This window comes from Globicephala melas, chromosome 18 (genome assembly GCF_963455315.2).
Source record: "Globicephala melas chromosome 18, mGloMel1.2, whole genome shotgun sequence".
Lineage (NCBI taxonomy): Eukaryota > Metazoa > Chordata > Mammalia > Artiodactyla > Delphinidae > Globicephala > Globicephala melas.
In genome coordinates, this window is record NC_083331.1 from 45,444,972 (window position 1) to 45,471,904 (window position 26,933).

The 26,933-nt window shown below is 33.6% G+C and overlaps 1 protein-coding gene across 2 annotated transcripts in view; it reads right to left on the reverse strand.

Annotated features, from left to right (window-relative positions):
• DACH1 (dachshund family transcription factor 1) overlaps window positions 1-26,933 on the reverse strand; it is a 415,401-nt gene that overhangs the window by 70,395 nt on the left and 318,073 nt on the right. The window lies entirely within an intron of this gene.

Sequence of the window (26,933 nt, forward strand, 5' to 3'; positions counted from 1 at the left end):
AAAATTAACTGTGTTGCCCATATTGCCATATCCAATAGTCAATTCTCAGACCTCCCTGTACTTGACTTATCAGCAGCCCTTGATGGGTTGATCATTCCTTCATTCTTGAAACCCTTTCTTCACTTGGTTTCCAGGACACCATTCTCTCTTCTTCTCCCAGAACCTCAATAGCAGTTTCTTAGTCTCTTTATTGCTTTTCCTTTTCATCTAATCTTTTCAAGCTCAAAACATTACATGGTACCTTCTGACCTTTTTCCTTTGCTATACTCATTCCTCATGATCTCATTCAGACCCATGCCTTTAAATACCATCTATATGCTGATGGCTTCAAAATTTATATCTTTAGCTCAGACCTTTTGCCTGATCTGCCCTCATCTCCGGACTCACATCTTCCCATGGGATAGCTAATAGGCATCTTGAAATTCACATGTTCAAAAACTGACCACTTAATTGCCCAATTCCACAGCTGCTCCTTCTATCATCTTATTAATCTCAGTCCCATTCCATTCACTTTCTTCTCAGAGTCAACTAAAATGATGAGTTTGTAGTGTTTCATTTTAGTTTATGTAGTTATAAATAATATATAGAAATATAGATCTGGATATATTCCTATTTGTGTGAGACGATGAGTAACCTTTAACACACTTTTGGGCTAATCCTACATAAATAACATCATACTATTAATATATTTTTCCAAGTTTTATTATGTTTTTCAGACTTATCTAAATTGGTTCATATAGATATATTTATTCATTTGAGGTGCTGTATGGAATTAGATTATACAACTACACTCTATTTTATTTATTCATTCTTCCATTGCAGCAATCAGTTAGTTCCAAAATATTTGCTATTATAAGCAATGTTGCAGTAAAATGCTTTTATTTTATCTATACACTAGACCTTTGAATGCATTATTTTATGTGATTCTCACACAAAAAAATCTTGCATAGTATTACCCTTTTTTCACCATAAAAGAAACTGAATCTTATAGAGACGAAGTAATTTTCCTAAAGTTGCATAGTAAGGACACAGCTAGAATGTGAAATCACATTTTATGCCATTTCATCACTTAGGGTTTTTTCCTACTGCATACCTTACCTGGTTCTATATCCCATGAAGTCCTCATAGGAATAATGCTGATAGTAACAGGGAACAATGAGAGAGGCCCATTACCAGTCCTAATCCTTGCTTCAATGAGAATTCTAGAAAATCACGAGTGGGAAATGAGAGTATGAGAATATGGAAGAAATATGAGTATAGTAGTGGCAGCCCATTTAGAAAACTCCTATTTAAGTCCTTGTTATCAACAGGTGTTCCAATCCTAGAGATGCTGGCAAGAATTTCATAGGAATTGGTGACTAAACTGTGTAATAAAAAAGAAGTCAAAGTCAAACAGAAAGTCTTAGTTTGTGTGCTTGAGAGCCAGGAAAAAGTAGTGACATTAACCAAACTGAGAAAATTGGAAAGAAGACTCCAGGATGTAGCAGGGTATAGGGTGGAGGGAATATAAGGGCTTGATGACACTCCTGTTGAGATAAACATTTGTTTTACTTACCAAAGACTTTGAGCCGAGAATTTCTACTTGCTTTCTAAATAAAGATTGAGAAACAAAAAAACAAGGCCAAAAAATAAAAAGGAAGAAAACTTGTTGGCTCCTTATAGACCCAGATCTAGAATTGTAATAATTACCTTCTCTTCTTTCCTTTGCCTCCACGCACATGCCATTTAGCTCCAAACCAGAGATTCAAATGTCAGTAATCATTGAAGGCAATGATTAGTATCAGCTGAAGGAGTAATATAAGGCATATCAAGCTAAGAGATTAAACAAACAAAAACTCAGTATGAATTTGTCTTTACTCATCTGCTGTGGCCCTCAGTACTGCTTCTAGTAATCGTGTTCCTGCCTTGTTTTCCTACAGGGTTTATTCTTAATATTATAATTGGGGCCAATCCCATGCCAGAACCTGTGCTTTGGTTCCACACTCAATATTTCAGTTTCCCTTGGCTTAGGGTTCTTACATTTTCTATCTTATCATTTTTGGTTTTGGAAATCCGACACAGAAACTAATTCTCTATGGTCAAGTGTTCCCCAATACGTGTACACATTTGTTTTTCAGAATCCACTAATGCCTATTGCTTACAGGCCTTCACTTGCTACATACCACCTGCAAGAAATTCTTGCCACCTGTCTGCTTTGGCATCCTGACTACTGCCTAGCTTTCTGTGCATCATATTCCTCATACTTACAAATTTTTTGAATTTAGAATCCTATGATTTTCCATTTGGTTTAGAACATGAATTAACGAGCATCCATTAAGTCAAAGGAGAAAAGTAATGGCATAGAGGAAGAAGCTCTGATCTCCCTCTAGAGAATCAGGAGGAAAACTAACACAGGAGAAAGGAAAAATTCCAAACCAGAGAGGGAAAAATCAAATGGCAACTATGAGGACTGTGTAAAGACCACTGAAGTTGACAGGAAATATAAATATTCAGTCTAATAGACCAATAAAGTCCAAAGATTTGGATAATTTTGTTCTGACAAACTTTTCTTGGATTTCAAAATATGAATAAACTCAATCCAATGATACCAGATCCTGAACTTATCAAAATCCTGTATGAATAAGTGTTTTCATATGTAAATTGGCCATAAAGAATTGCAAAGAACAACTTGAAATATAATTTCAGATGTATCCACATTTGCCAAACAATTGTGTTTCTGAATTGATTCTTATAAGCCTTTTGTTGTTTCAATTATAAAAACCCAATTATAGGAACCCACAGAAGAAGCATTATGCCTTTAAAGAAAAGCTAGAAAAGTAATCTTTTTTTTAAGGATTATACATGTTAAAAAACACACACACACAAAAACAGAAACATAGATGCTTTGCAAAATAAAGTGAGAAAATGATTAGTGGAAATGGCTAAATTCAAAAAAAGTATAAGAAATAGAACACTACAAAGAAATATGCACAGACTTTGGAAGTATATACAGTAATTGGAACCATCTGCTAACAAGTACAGGTACTACAAGACCTGTTTCAAAGACTAAATTAGACTCATTTGTTATTAGCAGTATATATTTGCATTCAATTAATGTCCTAAAGTCCTTTAAAAGTATGCTCTCTTAAGTGGGTTAAACATGTTCATTGTTATCTTGTTTATACTAATAATTGGCTGAGCAAATCTTTTCTTCATATCTAGTACAAAGGTAAACTTTATCAAACCCAAGCTGAATTATCATAAATTCCATATTAGCAGAAACAAAATTAATGAGGTTTGATTGTACCAAGAAAATTGTTTTTGCCATTTGTTTAATTTCACCTGCTTGTATAATAACAAAAAATTCAAATGATGGAAGGGGTAGATAATTCAGCATTTGCAAAAATATCCATAGAAGCAAGGCAAACTTTCAGAAACTCTAATTTAGTGCTATATTTATTTGTTTAGGTTCAGTGTATAATATGATGTTAAGTGTATTACTGTACCATGCTATTATGGAACAGATGTTAAATGCAATGTAAAAATGTCAGGGGTAAATGATTGATGATCCTCTTTGCCATTTCAAAGTAAACCATGATTATTTATATGCTCTGGACATTGCTTGAAAGCATCATATTAAATCTAAACAATTGATCCATTTTCAAGGGTTTTTGTATAATGTATTATTTATGTGCTTTTTATTCTTTTGTGAAAATGCTCCAGTATAAGGAAGTATTTAGAGTCTCAAGGGCTCCACCCAGTCCATATGGTAGATTTGTTCTCTGTGTAATACTTACCTTTTCCCTCTAGGCCCATATGGCAAGTCCATAGGCTGCCCAGGCCCCTCTGGCCTCCACAGAGGCCATATGGCAAGTTCAGTGAGCACTCATTTACCTTGTATTAATATTTTATCTTCCTCAGACAGAAAAAAAGATCAGATTAAGTAAAGTCAGCCCTTGAAAATGGTTTAGCCATATAATCAATACTGAGTGTCAATGTGGTATGAGATATGGGTTCTGTTATTTCATTTATATTAAAAATAGCAAATCCATTTGAATAATTTATCAAATAATTTCATAAGCCCTTTTGATCGCTTGATATACATTGACAGAGTAATGTTTAATTATGCTAATCAACTAGGCAATATTAACACATAATAGTATAAACTTATAAAGTTTAGAACTGGTTTAAACATATAGGCTTTGATATATCCAGAGATAAGACTGAATCTAAATTATAATCTATATTACCATAGTAATTGCTCTAAAATTAATTCATTGTTATAACATTTGCAACTATAAGCTAAACTTTGCTGTCAACTTAAAGTGATTAAGAAACCCTCAGCACTCTATTTACAGTTAGAATTTATATCAAAAATATGGAATACATTAAAATACTACATTTCTTCATCTTCTACTGCCACTACAAATTCATATAAAGTTACCAAACAAATGAACGTCATGGGGTGATTTATCTTACTGTAAATTCATTCAGTTGATAAAATTACTATTTTTATAACTTCATTAAATTTCGAGCTATAGATATTATCTCTACGTTTCCTCTTTAACACTGATAGAATTGATATATATATATATATATGTGCCTGATAATATATTTCATAATCAAATTACTGTTCCAAGCACTTAACAAGTCTTCCAGAATATGCCACAAAAACACGCATATCCTTTATGCTAGTCACAGTGATATGTGTATTTTTTTCATCTCCTTCAATAATAAAGTACTTATCTCATTTTTTAAAACATCTTCACTGTTAATAACCTGAGCTCAGTTATTCAAAATGAACAAAAACAACAACGTAGCCCACCACACTTATGGCAATTTACTTTTGTTAGACCTTAGAATTTTTGCCAGCTTATGAATAAAATCTGATGTGAGAATGTTTAAAAATGGGAGTTTGTGCTTTGCTGCTTGGTCCTTTCTTTAATACAGCTACAGTATTTTCTTCTGGGCCAGGTCTTTTGATCAGTCAACCTTCTTTCCGCAAAACAATTATCAACAGTTGGGTCTTTTTTATTCTATTTCACACAATATACATATCCTATTAGCATGTTTTGCCCACATTTCCTCTGAGTCCCCCTATCTGTAATCATACTTGTTATGATCTCTATCCAGAATACATTTGCCAGGCCAATGTAAATTCCGAGGTCATATCACACAGGTGATATGAAATAGATTGTGAAGTCATTTGAAATTTTAAAATGATAATATTGAAATAAAAGTGTTAATGTGTTTAGGTTTGTCATATGTAAGTTCAAGTAAAGTCATAATTAAAGTATAAAGACAACATCAGGATCTCTGACGAGAGCTTATTTTAAGCTTGTATATATAGAAACATATTTTAATGAAAATATAAAAGTTTAATTTTATGCACTGAATATTTCCACGGAGTCAGCACTTTGCTGTTTTGTGATAACATGTTAAAATTAATGGGATGTCTTAACTAAGTTCTTTCTGCATATATACATATAAAAAAGGGAAAGCTCTGAACCTGACTTCATAAATAACATTCACTGTGATTTTGTTAAAGTTTAGATGTGTGGATTTTGTATTTGAAATCCTCGTAAGGTTACAGGGTGCAACCCTCCAACAATATCTCTGAGTCTTCGGGGACAAAATCCCATTATGCGGAGTTCAGTGAAGGGGGTAAACACCACTATAAAGAAATACAAATTGCACATATTTCCCATTTAGCTAGTGTCACCAAAGTTCACCATTTAGAATTCTAACCAGTTAGGACTTATTCTTGGAGGTCAAGTACCTTGTGAACCTTGTCATCTCATTGATGACATCATATCCCATCCATCAGTTTTTTTCAGGAGCACACTTGCCATCTGCCCAGCACACGTTGTTATAACTTATTAGACAAATTCACGGGGTAACAATCTGTACAATGACATTGTTATTTTAATGCTGGCACATACTGAGATAACAACCACTGTTTCTCTGCCAGAGCACAATGATTGTGCCCTCCAACTTTAAAAGTTAGGAGGCTATTTATACTTCTAAAGTCTTATGGAAACTATAAGCATATGGGCAGAAGCATTTTTCTCCATTGTAAGTTCACAAACAAAACTCTCCTCACAAGGATACCATTCCAATGAACAATTCCCACTTAGGGTTTGGGCTGTGAATTCCTTTTTTTTTTTTCACAAGGGAATCGGATATATAAGAAGGATACTCTAGTACTCCACAGAAACTTAAAAACAGTAACATTCATTATCACCAAGCAATAAAACTCAATACCTCCTTTCCACTTGCTAAAATAATATAATTAAAATAATTTCACAACTTGTTCCAGATGACTACAATGTTTCTTATTTTTTTCTAAAGGCATTTAATTAGCAGAAAGAGGGTCTCAAACGATTAGCTGTCACTGCATACCTGCAACTCAGATAGGTCCTTTGGAAAACCAAGGACAGTGTCCAAGTTCACATACCTGTATTTTAGCAGCTTTTTGTTTGCTGCATAGAATTACCGGGCATGTTTAACCTAACAGCTATCAAAGGCTTTATGACTTGGTGAATTCCAGCACAACAGTTTCTCCATTCATTAGCTTTAAAAATTATATATTTTTAGAGAAGAAGAAGATGGTATTTATTTTGCATTACATGGAATTCATCCTCTGTTTCTTCTTTCGGCTTGTCATTTATTCCAGCTTACACTGTGATCAACATTGTACGAAAATAAAGTCAAGTACAACAGCCGCTCCCTGCCCATCAAAACACACAGACGTCTGCCAAGCACTTGTAACAGCTGGTGTTACATTAATTAGTTTAAACTATTTATTTCATCCATCTCCAGAGCAGATTGAGCAAAAACATTAGAGATTATTCTAGCATCTGTAAGTGCCCTGCAAACATTAAGCAAGGAAAGTTAGAATATTCATCAGTATCATACATACATATACACATAACTATATATTTATATGTATATGATTTAAGAGTCTGAACAGTCATTATAAATAAGTGAGTAAACTCCATTATATACTTAGTGAGATGTTTTATTAAGTGTCTTTACAAACATAAGTTTTAAACTTCTATTCATCTTTTGTGTCCACAAAGTTTCTCTCTTTAAAAATTATCACTAGAAAGCTGTAATAATTCCCAGTAACATGGGCCATTAAAAAATATATGACAGGGACTGGGTGACTCAGTGGATTAGTCACAGATTTTATGGCCACTGTTGGAATGCTGCCCTAACTACCGTGATCAAAACACTGTTATCAAATGGTTGTAAAAACTCAATTAAAATTACTTCTATGGCCTTCACTAGGTTCTTAGCAAACTACATCCCATAACATGAATCTACATATTATTGACAAAATTAACTCAACTGCCACTTTTTGGCTTAAGAGAATTTAGAAGTTAACTATCTAACTGACTCTTCAAGTAATGGTTGTCAACAGGGGCTTGATTATAAATGTGCGTCCATTAAACACCTGTAAGTCTATGTTTTTTGTAGGACTTGTAGATTTTCAAGACTACATTATCTTCTGCCATGCCTTTTTAGAAATCAAATACATATGTATTAAATTAACATTGGATGTAGCTGTTTATGAAAACGAAAAACCTTCTGAAATATCTGAAGACTAATTTACAGAAGTAGTGAGAGAGAACAATTAGGATTTTTGAATTTTTGTTCAATATCAAAATAGCACTATGTAAATTCCCTCAAGGTTGATGATTCCCAGAGCAATCTGTTTTACTCCACCAAAAGCAATGACATGAGTAGAAGCTGACACATGACTTAATCAACTAAAGACAAACAAAAAGGTCTACATGATAGATAGCAAACAAACATTCAGGAAATAAATAATCTAATCTTCAGCAAAGGAAAGTAATAAAGAGTAGAGGGCATTAGGGAAAACAATATTGTGTACCTTGGCAAAAGTTTCCTGCATAAACACAGCCAAAAGTCCTGAAGCACTACTCGTTATTCCTAGAGTTAAAAGCTTTTGCTGTTTTAACCTTACTCACAGGTCAAAAATCAATCTCTATAAAGCAAATTAATTTTACTCCTTGGCATTCTATTTTCCTATACAAAATGCAAAATAAAAAAGAAGAAAGAAAACAACAGAAGTAAAAATTCAATGCAATATAATTCTATTTAAATTTATCTCAGATAGAAATAATGCAGATATTGCATTTTGAGACTAAGTAAGCTATTATAAGGTATATCCTTATAGTAACACTGCCTATCCTCTATGTTAGACTCTGCCTTATGTCTAAGGGGATTTGGCTTGGCTCCCTACCTTGATTTATGGACCATTTAATCATTAAGTTGAACTGTTATGGACTGGGCTGAATTGTGTCACCTTAAAATTCATTTGTTGAAGCCCTAATCCTCAATGTGACCGTATTTGGAGATAGGGTCTTTAAGGGGGTAATCAAGGTTAAATGAGGTCACAAAGGTGGGGCCCTAATCCAACAACACTAGTGTCCTTATTAGAAGAGGAAGAAATACCAGCTATGCTAGCTCACAAAGGAAAGGCCATGTGAAGACACGGTGTGAAGGTAGAGTCTGCAAGCCAAGGAGAGAAACCTTAGGAAAAACTAAAAGTGCCACACCTTGATTTTGTACTTCTGGGCCCCCAGAACTGTGAAAAAATAAATTTCTGTTGTTTAAGCCATGCAGTCTGTGGTATTTTGTTCAGGCAGCCCTACAAAACTAATACAGAGACCCAGAGTACAGATACTGAAAACCATCATATACTGAGGTACTCATATCTCAAACTTCTTGAATTGTGCAATAGCACAGTGTTTTCTAACTTATGATCATTTAAAATAGTATTTCAGGTCTTCCCTGGTGGCGCAGTGGTTGAGAGTCCGCCTGCCGATGCAGGGGACACGGGTTCGCGCCCCAGTCCAGGAAGATCTCACATGCCGCAGAGCGGCTGGGCCCGTGAGCCATGGCCACTGAGCCTGCGCATCTGGAGCCTGTGCTCCGCAACGGGAGTAGGCCACAACAGTGAGAGGCCCACATACCGCAAAAAATAAAATAAAATAAAAATAAAAATATATATATAGTATTTCATTTGTTCCTTACAGCAAGCCTGTTAAATATGAGATTATTTCCCCTGCTTTCAACATGAGAAGTCTGGGCTTGAAGTGCTAACTGGCTTGCACCAAAGCAGAACACTGTTAGGTTGTGATGCTGTCTTGTACCTGGACTTCTAAGTTCCAAGTTATCCACACTCTGGCCTTGTCCACGTGTCTTTGGACTTCTTGTGAAAACAATCAATTCCAATTTTTAGAACCTTTTACATCTCTGAGAGATGAAAGACTGACAAAGGTGACTGGAATAAAATATTTTAAGGAAAAAGTTCAGGAGAGACAAAATCATGTTTCATGTCAGAGGTGGGCAAACTATGGCTATAGGCCAAATCCAGCCCACCACCTGTTTTTTGTGTAGCCTGCAAGCAGAGAATGGCTTTTGAATTTTGAAATGATTGAAAAAATAAAATAAGAGTGAATAATATTTTGTGGCACCTGAAAATTATATGAAATTCAAATTTCAGTATCCATAAAGTTTTACTGAAACAAAGCCACAATCGTTCATTTATTTATAATCTATGGCTGCGTTCACACTACAACAACAGAGTTGAGTGGTGTGACAGAGACCATATGGCCCACAAATTCTAAAATATTTACTATCTGGGCCTTTACAGAGAAAGTTTGCTGACTCATGTTTTATACAATAGGATTAGTACCATCCTTTATTATAATTGTTTCAAATAGTCTAGCTCTGGTTTTTCCAGAGAGCCTATTTAACTCATAACAAATTTATAGGGTATCACTAATGAGCTGATAGTATTCTTTCAATTAGCTCTAATCTATATTTATGATGTTATTCTATGGGAGAAAAAGATGGTTCAACTTTCAAACAATGCACAAGTGAATTTTTGGAACATACCTGTTGATCAATTCGTGGCTACCTGTTTTAGGGATGATTGATGATGATGAAAGTTGATAGGAATGATAGTTACCCATGTCTATACATTATTCAATTATTCTTACATCTTCTCCCCAAAGCAGGTACTTATTATTCCCATTTTTCACATTTGGAAAATGAGGATTAATGTAGCTAAGTAACCACCACAATTTAATAGCATCTTCACTATTAAATGGAGTAGGAAGTGGAATCTAAATTGTCCTGAATTGAGAGCTTATGCTTTCAACCATTATGCTCCACTGTCTACAGTAATTTCACTTAGGTAATATTACTTCTATTCATATTTTAATACTTTTATTAACAAACTGTTTTAAAATAAGTACAAAACAAAGAATTTTAAAGTTTTCATTAAAGAAATGCCAATTATATTCACAACTGATAAAAGGAAGACTTCTGAGGACTTTGTAACACTTTACCACTAAAGTTTCAGCGAATCTATTGTTCAAATGTTTGGGTCCTAATCAACGTAGCATACACATATGGGCAGGATTAAACATTTGAACAGAAATTGATATACACCTAATCAAGAAAATTTATCTGGCCACTACATCACCATTACTTTTTTTTTTTTTAATATTTACATGTAAGAAAAAGATTTTAGCAATAAACTGAAATAAGGCTAAATGTAGCATATGGCAGTTCAGAGAGCAAAAGGCACTAGAAGAGGTCAAATTTGGGTTTCTTCCTGATAATGCCATTCTTAAGCTCTGAGTCTTAGAAAATCTATTAATCATCTCTAAACCTCAATTTCCTCACCATTAGAATGGTGATAAAATGATACCAACTTCAGAAAATTATTGTAAGGATTAAGTGCAATAATGCCATGCTCTCGTCACCACATCACAACCTATAGTATGTATATACATACATACTATATTCCCCACGTGTAAAACATTCATGCACTTAAGTTATGGCACTTCTAACCTCTAGGCTCTTTTGGACTCAATTCCCAGACCTGTGGGCTACCTACTGGTCACAGGGCCTTGAGCTCTGCCTTGTTATCTTCATCTGTAAAATGGGGGTAATAACAGTAATGTGACTGTCTAAAACATTGTTATGAGGCTGTTATTATATCTGTAGTATTTAGAATAGCACTTGGCATATAGTGTGTGCTGTGTAAAAGTTTGCTGTGGTTAGTAAGTCTTTTGTAAACAAATAGAGGGCAGGGATGATATTTTTCTTTCAGTTTCTTCTATAATAGGTTGTGACTTTCCCATATTAAATATATAGATATGAATATGAATATATAGATTAGATGATATAGATATGGACTTATTATAGCTCTAAATCTCCTTACTATTCAATACAATCCAATGAGAATTAAAAATATTGAACCTATTTTAAAACACATTTTAAAGCCACTTCTTGAAAAAGAAGTGTAAGGAAAAAAAGAAGCTCTCTTCTAAGCAGACACACAACATTTGTTGACATTATGAAGCCATAATCCATCATTTTCATTTCTTCATGGTTGACTCCTCATGTCTTTTCTTCACCCAGAAAGTTAAGTGATCATCTGAAGCCAAAGTATCAGATAAAAATGCCAAATCACATATGAGGCCAGCTTCTTCTATATTTAAACTCACAGTCCCTCTCAAATGGCCGACAGAGCAAGGGCGTCACAGTGACGCTGTAGCTTAGCTTATTAGCCACCATACTGTCCTTACTAATAATAATGAAATCCACTTAAAACTTAAAAAAATGAATACTAATACTTTGATTTCATGAGAGCTTGAAGTTCACATTTTCTCCTTCCAAAAGTCATTGTTTTGCAGGTATTTATAGCACAATAGAATTTGTCATGTGACATTTCCAGGAAACCGCAAACTACTACAGTATAACAACCAAATCCAAATTGTTCTACTGTGTGGAAGAATTTGAATTGTTCTAAATAACTAATGGGGCATAAAACATATTGACTAAAGAATTTTAGTAAGTATATACAGTATTCATAAGCAGGGTATCTTTGTTTCATAGGCAAGACTTTCTCTGCAAAGTACATGGGAACAAAAATACCTTGGGAGACATCTGGGGTCCTTTTCTAAGATTCTCAGAAGTACCTGGAGAGCAGGGGCAAGGCTTGTGGATTGTAATTCAAAAAAGTGCTACAGCCCATCTCACTGCTTGCCCTTGCCCCCAGGACTGTTAAGAATCACTTTCTATTTTGATGAGAGCATTACTTTAGCCCCCAAATAATCCATCATATTGCTTTTAAAAGTCAAGCTCCAATGAAAACATACTGATTTCTTACAACTTACCAAATGTACTTCTTTAGCTTATTAAATGAATTTCACTGTAATCTCTTTTTCATGGCACAATACCATTAAGATTAATAATAAACCTATTTTTGTTATTCCCCCATGATATAACTTACTCGGGTTTGGTGTTTAACCCTTTTGACATGCTTATAGATGCAGAGTTCGTTCCAAAGGCTGCATGTTGCAGGAACTTCCTTCTTGTAAAACTATACTATTTCACTTTCTGATGAAATCATTTTCTGACCTGGCATTCTTTTTTTCTCTTCTACCAAAAAGTTAGTTGTTAAACTTTGCTACAAAACCCTTTGTTCTTATTGAAGTCACTTTGCTTGTCTCTCCTACTGAAAGGACACCAAATCCTAAAAGCTGGCAAGAATGCATATGTTTATTTCACCATTGCTCTGCAATTACTGAATTCCACTTAATTATAGCAACAGATGCTCGAGTGTAGGAACCAGAAAAATCAAACGCCTCATTTCCAGGTTATTTTTTTCCATTGCTTCTGCCAACAGCAGATGTGTGAGCCCCTTGTGCTCTGGCGTAAATACTTATCAAATCCTAACAGGTCACCTATGTCACAAACAACATTTCAGATGCAACTGTTTCACCTGATAATAGGCTCTGAAAATAAAACTGTGAGCTGTAAATACAATGTATTCAGAATGAAATGCCATAATGTGAAATTGCTTTTTCTCCAGCTACAACTGAAGTCCTTGACAGTTTTTGGCAGTGATAAATCACCCTCCCATTAATTGTCTTCTCTCTCATTGTGAGGTGAGCTGCTAAAAGGGGCAGTCAACAAAAATGACTTAAAGGACAAATTTTGGCAAAAAGACAATGAAGAAATCTGTCATTGCTCAGCCTCCAGTAAACTGTCGTAAAACAATCAAAATAGATGTAGCTGGAGTGTTTATGTCTTTGTTAGGAAGATTATAGAATGATAAGTTTACTCTTAAAGAGACTCAGGATCCAGAGAAACTTAAATTGTGGATCCCTGACACCCTATTCCAAGTGATTTTTCTCCTATAAGACACATTACTGTCTCTTAGATTTGAACATTTTTCTCATCTCTTCAGATTCACACTCTGACCCAGAATAAATGAAAAGTTTCCCAACGTGTGATCACAAGTTATAAAATCTTGTTAACGTAATTCTGAATTTAGTGTAAATTTAATTTTTATAAATTAACTTCAGAAATTCTCGGAAAACATATTTTGCCATAAAACAGGAAAAAGAACTCATACTATTCTACATCCAAAAGTGTGTTTGCCACCAGTAGACAATTTAATATTACCAGATGCAGTACGAGAAAATTATATGTTACTACAGTGCCTGTCAAATGCACCATTTACATTTTAGTTTATATTCAGCAGTAGTAAGTAAAGATGCATAAAAACCGGACCTATTGCTGTTCCAGAATTAAAAATGTTCATATTATATTTACTTCATGGAATTAATGTATTGCTTAAATTGCTGAATCCCAAGTCTAACTGAACAAGATCCCTAAATCTAAACTGCCATTTCCTGGAATGCACACAGTCACCCCTCTTCAAATATCAATATATATTTGAAAGTGATACAGAGGTAGAATATTAGGGTCACCAATTAACGCACAGGTAGAAAAATTCAAATAAAGCAAAAACTGTAAAAGGAATAGTATGTTTTCAGGAATCCTTATGGAATCCCATCTAAGGTTCTGAAGCATGATTGGGATATTATCATGTCAATTTTTTTCCAGAGGAATTTGAAATAACTTTAAAAATAATTAAGGGGTATTTCGATTAATACAGGAAATTACTGAGAGTAACTCTATAAGGAACATTTCAATTTATCAAAAAAACGTCCTTAGTAATAGATAGATGTCTCTGGTTTACATTAAATGGGGGGAGATAAAGAAATGGTATGTTAGTGCGTCAACAGTGTAATTCAATAAAATGACTAAGTTAAATAAGGAAAACTTAAAATTACACCAAGTCCCATATTGTAGCACAAACGTAATGTTATCTGAATATTAATAAATATAGTTTATAGACTATGACATTAAAATATCTTTTGAATGACAGAAATAAAAATCAAGGGATTGATTTTTTTTTTTTTTCTTTTTTGGTGATGCGCCAGTTTGAGAGCTTACTGAGAGCATATGGAGATAACATATTTGCAAGTCCATCTCTGGAGGATTGCAAAAGGCCCTTAGCTTGTGAAAAACAGCAATGTTATTTTTTTTTTTAACGTTCCCTATATTTAGAGATTAAATCGCTCACTGCACAAACCCATTTGGAACAGGCGCGAAGGTGAAAAGGATAATCAGTACAGTCACTGGTCCGTGTTTCCTAAACGCTTTTGAAAACATTACTGTGCGTAGGCATAAAATTAGCGGCAGGACCTTAAAAAGGCTGGCATTTAGCATGACTTTTTGGAAAGTGACACCCTCATTTTTTTCTTGTAGGATATCATTAAATTTCAATCGCCCTATGGCAGTGCCTTTCCATTAATAACCAATTCACTGTGTCACTTTGGCTCTCCTTTGAAATAATGAGCCTTTGCTTCGCTTTAATAAATTTAAACATATTCTCAAGGCCAGGGAAGATAGGAAACCGCAGATGGGCTGAGAAAAACACGATTCATAAATCCTTAACTGCCTGAGATCGTTGAGAGCAAAACAAAGTAACACTCGTAAAATATTAAACAATCCCAGCTGTATGAGGGAAGCTTCATTAACAAAAATGGACTATTTACTGCCTTGCTCAGAGCCTGTGGGTGGAGGGAGTCAAAGAAATCTTAAAAAAAAAAAATTCACTGCCATTTCTTGTGATTCTTTAACCAACTAACGGAACAATGAAAATATTATCTGGAAAGTCCAGTTATTGTCCAGAATTAATAAATATTATTTCAAATCCTATAAATTATTTTTCCCACTGACACACTTTATTTAAAAAGTAACAAATGAATTTTGTTACTAGAATTTTGTTACTAGATTTTTTCTTGGAAATATTTCCATAAACATGACAAAGTTATTAAACAATTTGTTTTGTTTATCAAAACAAAATGATGCTAATAAGCATTGTGAACATCCTTATAACACTGGTTTCTGAAGTATATGTCAGACTAGAACCAATTTGTTACTTTCTTTTGCTTTTGTATCTGTATTTTATTATCCACTGAATTGTCCCTTAATACATAAGAAATTTTTCTAACATTGAGTTTATCAAAAAGTTTAATATTGGTGGAATATTTGGAACCATACTTAAAGGCTAGACATTCAATGCAAATAATCCTAGCATAGTCGATGGAAATTATGACATATCATCATCAAGGGCAAAATTTTAAATGCCCTGCTTCAAAATCAAGTCCAGCTTGCTGGTGGTATACAAGTTTGAACAACCAAGAGATCAATGTCAGTCTGTTAAATGCTAAGGACTTAGAAGCTCTAACCTTAAAGACAAGCTGACAATTTAGTGGACAGAATGTCAATACTTCTAAACATTTCAAGGACAAAAATATTGCTTTATATTATCTGTGTCACAGTTATTGCAAAAAAAAATTTAGATTTTTCTTCTGCATTCTGTCAGCACTTTTCCTTTTATTTTACAGAGATACGTAATTAAGGAGTTCAATATTGAATAATGCAGAGGCTGACCCTTTTAACAATACATAGCTAGTCTTTTGATATTACATGCTAAAACATAAGAAAAATGAAAATACATTCATCCTTTTTCAATCACTATATAGTTTACTGAGTCTTTATATGGATAAAATTTCATAGTGTGTGAAAAAGCATTTGAATAAATATGTGAGATCTTTCTGTCATCATTAGCAATTCCTTTTTCTTATCATATTATAATGGAAGCAAATAACTATTGACATATTTCCCAAAAGACAACCTAAGTTGAAAAGCAATATTGGATACAGTTTAAGATCACAAATATTGACTCTAGATTCTTTCTGCAACTTTGTTTCTTAATCAGTAAAATGGGAAAAATAATATTACCTATCTCCAAAAGTCATCTTAGGACTAAGCAAATTAGTACATGTCAACTTCAACTACTGCTTAGTACATAATAGGCAGCATATACAGGTTAGATTATGACTTGGTTTTAAATGCAATAGTTGTGAAGGAAGTATTGTTCTACCATGATGGTAAAAATATGTATGACTATTGCAAAGAATACTTACAATGAACATTTACCGTTATGTAAGAACAGGGTGTCCCGTACTGAATACTAGTATTACAAAGCTATTTGTTGTCAATTCTTGTCATACATTTAAGACTTCCTTTGAATCAAAATCCTGTCTTCTCAGTGAAGTCTTCTGGGGCTTGCTATTACTCTCAGGTTTAGAATCTGCCTAAGGCTCAATTCTTCCATGGAAAGCTTAAACTTTGACTATTATATTCATCTGGTATTAGACCTGTTATTAACATCTTTGAAATATCTTCATCAGATATTTAAAACACTCCCCTTTATTCATCCTTCTGAACAGTAACTAGCATTTTAATAATTATAAATAGGTACTTATATTTAACACTTACTTTTTTTGAGAATGTGAATTGCCTTCCACTACTTTTAAAAAGAGGTTAAAAGTTGATAAAAGTAGTAATGTGTGTATATTTGCGATACACATAACTGATAAAATAAGTTTTCATTTTTTAAATATAAGTTAAAGTATCTTATAGTTATAAATTACTGAAACCAAATCACTTCCTTTTTTTGTTTTGTAACTTCAGAGCACCTTGAAAAGTCACAGATTATATCTGTAAGAATTGAGGTAGAAAAGTTTAAAGAACTTTGATAACTTAGATGTCATGAGAATGCCATAGTAAATCAGAGGTGAAATAGCATTCTATTTGAGTCTAAATGACTAGTCCCTGAAAAGTTGATATTTTCTTTCCTAACAGTCCTTCATCACTGAATATGGGAAACAATTACAATGAGAGGCATGTGAGCACAGTCTTTGCCACTGGGCTTTCATAAATCTTGCCAGTTCCCAGTGAACAACACCAAATATGCAGCTGAGGAACATTTGGTCTGGCTTACATTAACATATCACAGCAGTCAGAAGTCATTAAGTTTTGCCAATGATTTGAAACAATTTTTTCCATTTCCAAAGTGATTTCTTTTTTGGGAGGAAGAAGGTAGTAAAAACTAAAACAAATGGCATGAGAATGGAAGTTACTAACAAAAAAAAATGATAAAGGTCTTTGAACTGCCTTTGGTAAATTTGTTAAGGCTTTTTAAAAGAATCCCTTCACTCTTACACATATCATCAAATAATTCAAGATGGTGCATACCAATTTCATGGCAAACAATGATTCAAGTATAAAAATGCAAATATCATTTACCATGAATTCTTTGTGAATTTAAACATTATAAATTGTAAAGCTGATCAACAAAATTTCATGGTAAAGAAGAGCCCAAACAGTGAGAGGTCCGTGTACGGCAAAAAAAAAAAAAAAAAAAAAAGAATAGCCCAATATTTTCAGTTAAAATTTTCAAGGAGATTAAGCACAGAAATAAAGATATTCTGGTTTGTTTTCCAAAGCTCAGCAATGATACAGAGTTCATACAGACATAAGAACATGAACAAATTGTTTAGAGCAATTCAGTGATTATACCAGAGTATTTGAAGTGATGGATACAGATGATGAGACTGTAATTTAGAATTCAAATTAATACATTCACCTATTTATGTTAATTCCATCAACTGTGTGGTATGTCTTCTCTTCAAGGAGTAAGATTGCTTCAGGAAAAAGAAGGTTTCAGAAACAGAATCCATGATTCCAATTCCAGTTTCCCTGCAGGACAATTGTGTCACCCTGAACAAGTCATTTAACCTCCCAGAACCTCATCTGTAAAGTAAGGATAATAACGTCCACCTTGCAGCTTACAGTGAGGATTAAAGATAACAGAGAAAACTCAGTAATTGTCCCACATTATATGTTCTATAAATGGTAGCTATTAATACTAATATTTTTAAAAGTCAAATTAGTGTCTCTACTGTCAGCATGTACATTATTATGTATTCTCACATATAGTGAATTTTATTAATTATCAACCATACCACTAAGAAAAGACCTTTTATCTTAATAGATAAGTGATAAAAGAAATTTATAAGCTTACCACAGGTAAGACTGGAGTTACTGAAACAGAGGGGGAGGAATAAATAAAGCACTTACTATGTGCCAAAGGCTGTGCTTATTTTATTATGTGTTTTCATAAAGTGCTTCAAACAATATTTAGATTTAGATATTTCTATTGGTTTATTATTATACCTCTCATAATGCAGCAATTGGAACTTAGAGCCAGATCCACCTGCCTTGAGGTCTGTATTCTCTCTCTAATGCTATGTTCCTGGAAAATGACTTTAGAAAATATTTACTAAAGACTTCAGAAAGCTTTATAATATATTATTTTGTCAAAGGGTATAATCTAGCTGCATCTACTTATTACCATTCATTTTAAATGCAAGTTCAGCCAATCACAATTCTTTAATTACTTGATATTATAAAGTTTCAAAAAGTCTGCATTCTCCTTGTAAGTATTTTACTTTCTTCCCAAAAATCAGATCTAAAGTAACTGATACTGTAGAAAACAAACATTTTGGGAAACAAAATTTGAGGACCAGTATTTTAGCAAAATGGCCATTAGAAAGCAAGCAGAGTCACATTAACAAGGTTCAATTTATACTCAAAGGAAAAGACTTCCGTATATAGATCTTTTCTATCAAATTACTTAGGTTACAGTTAAAAACAATATTTGCATTATATTGGCTCTTTCACTGTTACAGATTTTTTTGAAATAACTTTTAAATAAAATTAGAGTATACTATATTAAATAAATGCAAAACAACTAAATATTGCAGACGAAAAATTGAAGTAGTAAAATTTGAATGAGTAACACAACACAATTACGGAAAGCATGTAAAGCTTTTCGACTCTGTGTGCCTTGGAACACTAAGGAAAAATTAATGTTATTTGTTTTACTACTTAGAGAAGGGCCTGGAACAACAAATAAACCTCTCCCAATGCTATATATCAATTCTAGGGCATGTTACCCTCGCAGAAAGGGAAAAATATGTTCTGATCACTGCCCCTACGTACTCTTTTTTGTTTGTTCTATAATTTTCTAACTTACGTGGTTTAGTAGTGATTGTTTTAAAATATATATTATTTTATTCTCTTCTTTAGTAACACCTGAAAGTTATCCTATATTCTTTAGATGAAGTCAATTTTTTTTAAAGTTACTTAAATTTTAAAAGAGGTTACAATGCTGTTCTTTGTAGGAAAAGGAAAAGGGTTGGAGAGAAACTCTAGGGAAGTGGTGAGCTTGAAGCCCACTCTTAAGGTAATCACTTGTCTGTAGGTGCCTACTTGCCTTCTCAGTGTCACTTTACTTGTTTCTTTTGCTAAAGAAGCTCTTAAATGATTAAAGATCTCTAATGATTTCACAGAGGGAAGAGAAAAGAAAGACGAGCAACCCATATTTCCTGATCATCTTGTGGTTAAAAAAATAATAATAAAAACCTTAATATTAGAAACTAATACTTTGGGGCTTCCCTGGTGGCACAGTGGTTAAGAATCTGCCTGCCAATGCAGGGGACACAGGTTCAAGCCCTGGTCCAGGAAGATCCCACATGCCACGGAGCAACTAAGCCCATGAGCCACAACTACGGAGCCCACGAGACACAACTACTGACGCCCACATGCCTAGAGCCCGTGCTCCGCAACAAGAGGAGCCACCGCAATGAGAAGCCCGTGCACTGCAACAAAGAGTAGACCCTGCTCGCTGCAACTAGAGAAAGCCTGTGCACAGCAATGAAGACCCAACGCAGCCAAAAATAAATAAATAAATAAATTTATAAAAAAAAAAGAAAGAAACTAATACTTTGACATCATAGCATGTCATGGGATTGACATTCAATGCATATTTGTTGAGTAAGTAAATGCAGAAAGGTAAAGACAAATCAGATTTTTCATTTGTAAAAATAATTTTCATTTCTTCTCCATTTTATTTTTTTTTAATAAAAGGATTTCATAAGGTAATTTCTAGGTTGGTTTCAGACTATCATTTTTCAGGTTTTTTTTTTTCTTCTTCTTCCCTTCTTATGATCAACATGAGGGTGGAGGACAGAGGAAGATGTTAGGAGGTGTAAAGTGAGGTAGAAAAAAAATACATAATAACAATAACAAAAATAAGATAATTATGTGTAGGTATCTTCCTCTTGTTAGACAATAATACCAGGCATCCTGTGGATATGAACATTTAGACATCTCTTTATTGAGAGAGGAGTGCTTTTCTAGCTTTCAAGAAAAGTTATATAGTTTAACAAAGAATAAGTTTTATGTGAATTTTTTGTCTTATAAATGTTACGTTTATTACCCATGTATAAATATACATTGTTAAACTCACTCAAATTATTTCAGAACATAACTGAATTTCAAATACACTGTGTTCACATGCTCCTAATGAAGGAAGGTCTATGGAGGTGTTTACAACCTTATAAACAAAAAAGAGATGTTTGTCCTTGCATAAACATATGGGAACTGAAGAAAAACTCAAATGGCAAGTCATTAAGAGTTATGCAACTGTGGACGAAGACCTCTAGAATGAATTCTGAAATTCCCTAATCTCATATTAGATAAACAAAGTGAAACTCTGCTTAATAAATGTATTTGCATAATGAGATCATCATTGTTTCTTTTTTAAAATATTAACTCAGAAATAGGACTTGGCCTGTTAACGCCTGAAATATTAAAACATAAGAAGAAAGGAACGGATAAACAAAAATCAGCCCTTGAGATAAATACACAAAGCTAACGTTATAGGAAAATATGAGTTACATGTCTAATGATTTTAAGTAGTTACGTTATAAGTGTTGCCATTTTGTGTGCTTGTTTGTTCTCAGAGGTGTTGTACTCAAAACGGGTTGGTAAACGGAAAACACAGCCTTATGACTTGAAGACCTCTTTTGAATGCCTGTTCCATGATACTGAGTTTTTAGGTCTCACTCTTAAAATAAATACAATGTTTTTATATAGTTGTCTTGATGAAGAACCATATTAATATAAATATAAGTGCATGCTGTGTCTGGCATATAGTAGGTACTTAATAAATTCTTGCTATTATTGTAAGGATCATTTTCCTCTTTCATTCAGAAAGCAGAAAATAAGCTAATCATATTATTTATTTATTTGCGGTATGTGGGCCTCTCACTGTTGTGGCCTCTCCCGTTTGCGGAGCACAGGCTCCGGACGCGCAGGCTCAACGGCCATGGCTCACGGGCCCAGCCGCTCCGCGGCATGTGGGATCTTCCCGGACCGGGGCACGTACCCGTGTCCCCTGCATCGGCAGGCGGACTCTCAACCACTGCGCCACCAGGGAACCCCAGCTAATCATATTATCGAATCACTTTTTATAAGACCTATGACAATGAAACAATGATAAAGTCCTTGGTTGAACATTGCCAGTTGTTAAGTCTTTATACTGATATTTTTGCCATTTTGTAAAGACAATTTAGCTGACAATAGTTCTTTGGGGTTTTCAAATATATTGCGTTGTAAGACTATGTTATTAAAATCTATCCCTGGAAGAGAATTTTGAGAAAAAGATATATTGCCTTTCAATTTAAAAATTGGTTTTAATTTTAGAAATACTGAAAGAGATGAAAAAAGTAAAACAAATTATGAAAATTTTAAATCAGTTTACTTTTTCAAATATTTATACCCCACTTTCTAACATTTACTATTTACGTGTTAAATTGTTCCACCAAAAGCAATCTAGAGGGGTGTCTCCAACACCAACACAAAGTAATTGGAAAAGCTTTACCAAAATAAAAACTAAGAAGTCTGTCCTTCACAGTACTTAATTATGAAAAGCTTACACTACCGACGAAAGATGAGATTTTAGGAAAACCTGAAAGGAAAAGAAAATCTCTAATATGTTCATAAGCTTAAAGATTTCTAGTATATAGTAAGCATTCAGTAAATACCAATTGACTTCCTTCTCCTTCCCATTATTGACTGAATCATGAGGATAATAATAACTTTAGGAAAAAATGCTTTTGTCTTAATAATCCATGACAGTAGCCCTAATTATCTCTTCCACTTTGTATTTGCTTTAGTACCTCAAAATAATTGGGATATATGTGATGGTAGCAAGTTATATATTAATATATTTCTCAATTAATTTTATTTTGGGGGTGTCAAATGGAATTTACAAGCCTCTGCCTAATTTCAAATAATATGATGCACTTTCCTATATATCAGGTATATTATATTCAGAAAAATTAATGGCAAGTGAATCCAAAAAACACTGGGAGACATTTTTACCCTATTAGAATCAACATATTTTGAGTTTACCTACTTTGATGAGTAAACTACTGTTTTTAGAGCAACTAGTCAGAAAAGGTGTTTGAAACATTTTTTTTTGGAAAAATACAAAAAGCGATACAGTAACTTTTTTTTTAATGGTTAGGAGAATCGGAGAATATAATGGAAACTCTGAGTCACAGAAAAGCCCTTCAAAGCATATTTCAGAAGACTTTTTTTTCTGTCTTTTCCACTAATTGCAGTTAGAGCAATTTTTATTCCATTTCCCTCATCAGACTATTTGTAGGTCAGCATCCAAAGGAATAAAAGAAAGTCTCATATGTAATTCCTTTTATTTCAAACTAAAAATTATCATGAGAAAAGAAAAAGACATAAAATAGTAAAACAAAGTCAAGAGAAAACTCCAAGCTTGACCATTACTTGTTTGCCTATTTTTCTCAGTGCTTCAAATTAGGCTTAAGCACTATGATATTGAAATCATTATTAAAACTTGGAGATTTGGCATTAACAGATATACACTACTATATTTAAAATAGATAAACAACAAGGACCTACTCTATAGCACAGAGAACTATATTCAATATCTTGTATAATGGAAAAGAATCTGAAAAATAATATGTATATATACAACTGAATCACTTTCCTGTACACCTGAAACATTGTAAATCAACTATACTTAAATAAAAAAAGAAAAAAAAAACTTGACCACAGTTATTTCAAGACCATATTAAATTCGAATATGCCACTTTAAGTAATCTCATTAAAATTAGTTTAAGGGTCTTTCCAACACTTTTTTCAACATTTTATACAAGAACCCCCCTCTCTCTCTCTCTTCCCACCCCACCCCCACTTGCATAGAAAGAAAGACTCACATAAACACACTAGAAGCTTGGTCAGGAAATTAGACATCTTATCTTCAGGTTTGCTCAATAAGGACCAATAACCTGGGCCTGCGGCACTCTTCATGATAACTGCCTTTACAAAATGAAATTTTGACTTCTTCACAGCTTAGCTACAAGAAGACAGTATCAGTGGACCTGCATTTCTGTGCAATATGAGGGGTAGTAAAAGATTTCAGCATCTGACAGGGGAAAAATGAAGAACTGATAAAAAAATCTTTGAAATGTTCTCTCAATGAGAGGCAACATATTTTATGTGGATTTACATTTTTATTATTGTTGACTTTCTTGATAGACAGAAGGTATACTAAACAGGGAACACATAAAATGATGGAAAAATACAAACATCAATAGCAACAAGGAAAGGACCAGAATCTTTCAAGAAATATTTATTTGTTTTTAAGATCTAATTATCCTTGATATCTTAACTGTGTGCTTACTTTGTTGATGGATTTGGAATCATTGAGTAATATTTATTACCTTAATAATATCTACACAAATCATAAAGAAAAGGAAAAAAATTCTTGAATTATATATTGACATTTTACTTCTAAAATTAACCAAAATATCAACATCAGATCTTTTAGCTTCTAAAGGGTAAACGATATTTTGATGGTTTCCAAAGTCAGGAATTGCACCTATGTAGAATGAAAAGAAATAAACAGCATCTAGATTTTACAATAAAATATTCTAAATCTTAGATTAGGAAAAAGAAAAACTTCTAAAAGAGCCAGAGGATGATGAAGTAATATTGATGATGATAAAAACTGTAAATTCCATTGTTATATAATGTCATGAAATATTAAAGTTACAACCCATATTTTTAATAGTGTATACATACTATTTGAAAGGGGAAAAAGTTTAAATTTATCACTTAAATGAACCCACTAAAATAAAATTGTGCCTTTACTTTGTTTCTGTCTGTAAGTTTTCCAAAACAAATAAACCTGCTGAAATTCTAGATAAATTATCTAGATACGTTATAGATAATTTTCTTTTCCTCTAAAAGAGGTGAGAGGACTTCCCTGGTGGCGCAGTGGTTGAGAGTCCGCCTGCCGATGCAGGGGACACGGGTTCGTGCCCCGGTCCGGGAAGATCCCACATGCCGCGGAGCGGCTGGGCCCGTGAGCCATGGCCGCTGAGCCTGCGCGTCCAGAGCCTGTGCTCCACAACGGGAGAGGCCACAACAGTGAGAGGCCCGCATACCGCAAAAAATAAAATAAAATAAAATAAAAGAGGTGAGAACAACAAGCTAAAAGAAAAGGGACAAGAAAACTTTGACATCTTAACTCCAAGAACAATACTTAACATATTAGAGCATCTGTATGTTTCTTAAAATTATTGTAGTAAGTATAAAATATTTTATGTAATTTAATTTTATAATGCAGAACAATGATCTTTAGAAAACCAAGCTTAATATTATCAATATATTAGTATCTTGTTATGTCATAATATTGTACAATGCAAAATTCTGATTAAAATTTGGTGTAAGAGGGCTTCCCTGGTGGCGCAGTGGTTGAGAGTCCGCCTGCTGATGCAGGGGATACGGGTTCGTGCCCCGGTCCGAGAAGATCCCACATGCCACGGAGCGGCTGGGCCCGTGAGCCACGGCCGCTGAGCCTGCGCGTCCGGAGCCTGTGCTCCGCAACGGCAGTAGGCCACAACAGAGAGAGGCCCGCGTAAGGCAAAAAAAAAAAAAAAAAAAAAAAAAAAAAATTTGGTGTAAGAAAACCTTAAAGACATTTTCTTCTAGACATTGATTATATTTTTAGATGTTATAGACATAATAATGGGCATCTATCATGTAAATTTTCTTTACAAAATTAAAACTCCCAAATGGTTTGTACCATGCTTAAGAACTTACAAATAACATATTACTAAGATTTTTTACTATGATTTGGAAAATTTTTATTAAGTAACCAATCAATAATAAAGTAGTGAAAATGATTATCAAATTTTGGTCATGAAAAAATGAGACAGTCTCAGAAAACTTGATATGGAAAGTAACAATACATTTGCTTTATTTTATAGACATGGTAAGTTCCTTAACAGGTTCTGTGGATTACAAAACGCTAAAATTAATTCAGATGAATTTTTCCCAAGTCAGCGCTTTGATGCTGAGTATATTTTGCTTTAAAATATTTGCTATGAACACTTAAATGGCTTGGTTTGCACTTTATTTACTTTATTGAAGTCAAGATTGCCAATCTTCACTTTTGATAACTTCCCAAAATACATTAAACCTTAATAAAATCTTATGGCAACTGAAAATATTTGTATAAATATTTTGAAGATTCAATAATAATCTAAAGAAGTCTTTAAAAGTGTCAAACAATGGTTTAACATTTTCTCCCAAGTTGGCTAGAGGGAAAAGATGCATTTAAATGTACACATTTTAGTTTGTTGGAGAGTTTCTTTATAAAATAATGAGTGAAAATTCTGCACCAAAATTAGAGTTGAAAATGGTTAAACATGGTCGTTAAAGTATTTTTCCTTGAGTGACTAATGCCCATATTTGTTTTATTTGATAAAGAATTTTATTTACTCTCATTTTAAGGGTAAATGATTAAGGGGAATGTATTGATTTGATCCTCCTAAACTATATTCTAGTGAAAATTTAACAAATATAGATGTAACTAAAGTTAACATTCCGTAAAAAAAAAAAAGAAAGAAAACAGTGTAAGTGATAGTCTAAGTTAAAAAAGTCGATTTAAAACACTTTAAATATTTTTAGCAGGCGAATCCTTTTTCAAGTGAAATTTTATCCCTAAAGTTCTAGGCAGAGCTACTTTGGTTAAAGGATTAGTCCATGGAATGCTGTGATCTCATCTCACCTCATTCTTGAGACATCCTCTCCTCTCAAAACCTTAGGGCTTAATGTAAAGTACTTAGAAAACTACTGACAGGCAGTGTGCTGTGGGAAACAGAGCATATGGGAGTAGAAAGATATTTATCAATCAATTTCTTGACTGCATTTTCTACCAAGTGGCTATGAATATAAGTATTTTAACTTTGTTGTAATTGTATGACAAATGTCATTCCTCAAATCCAAGCTTAAGCATGATATGGAATGCATTCACTTAACAAATACTTTGAGTGTTTTGTCTGTAGGGGCACTCAACTGCATGATGGGTTGAAAGTGGTAACCCTCATGGACTTCACAAAAGGCTCACACCTCAATGTAAGAGACTCTGATTTCTCTTTTGCTATCATGCTCTCCATTATTAAATCTCCAAGCAAACCCATTCAGCACCACTCCAAGCAATCCATTTCTCTCCATTTTAATTGCCAACACCTTAGTCAAAGTCACCAGCATTTCTCACCTACACTCTTTAACAGCCACTTAACTAGTTTCATCTTCAATTTTAGTCCTCCCACCCCATTATATATTTGCAGCACAAAAGCCACTTAAAATTATGTCATTCCCCTGCTTAAAATCCTCAATGGGTGCTTAAGAAATACAAACTTCTTATCACAGAGTACAAATGATCTGGTACCTCCCTA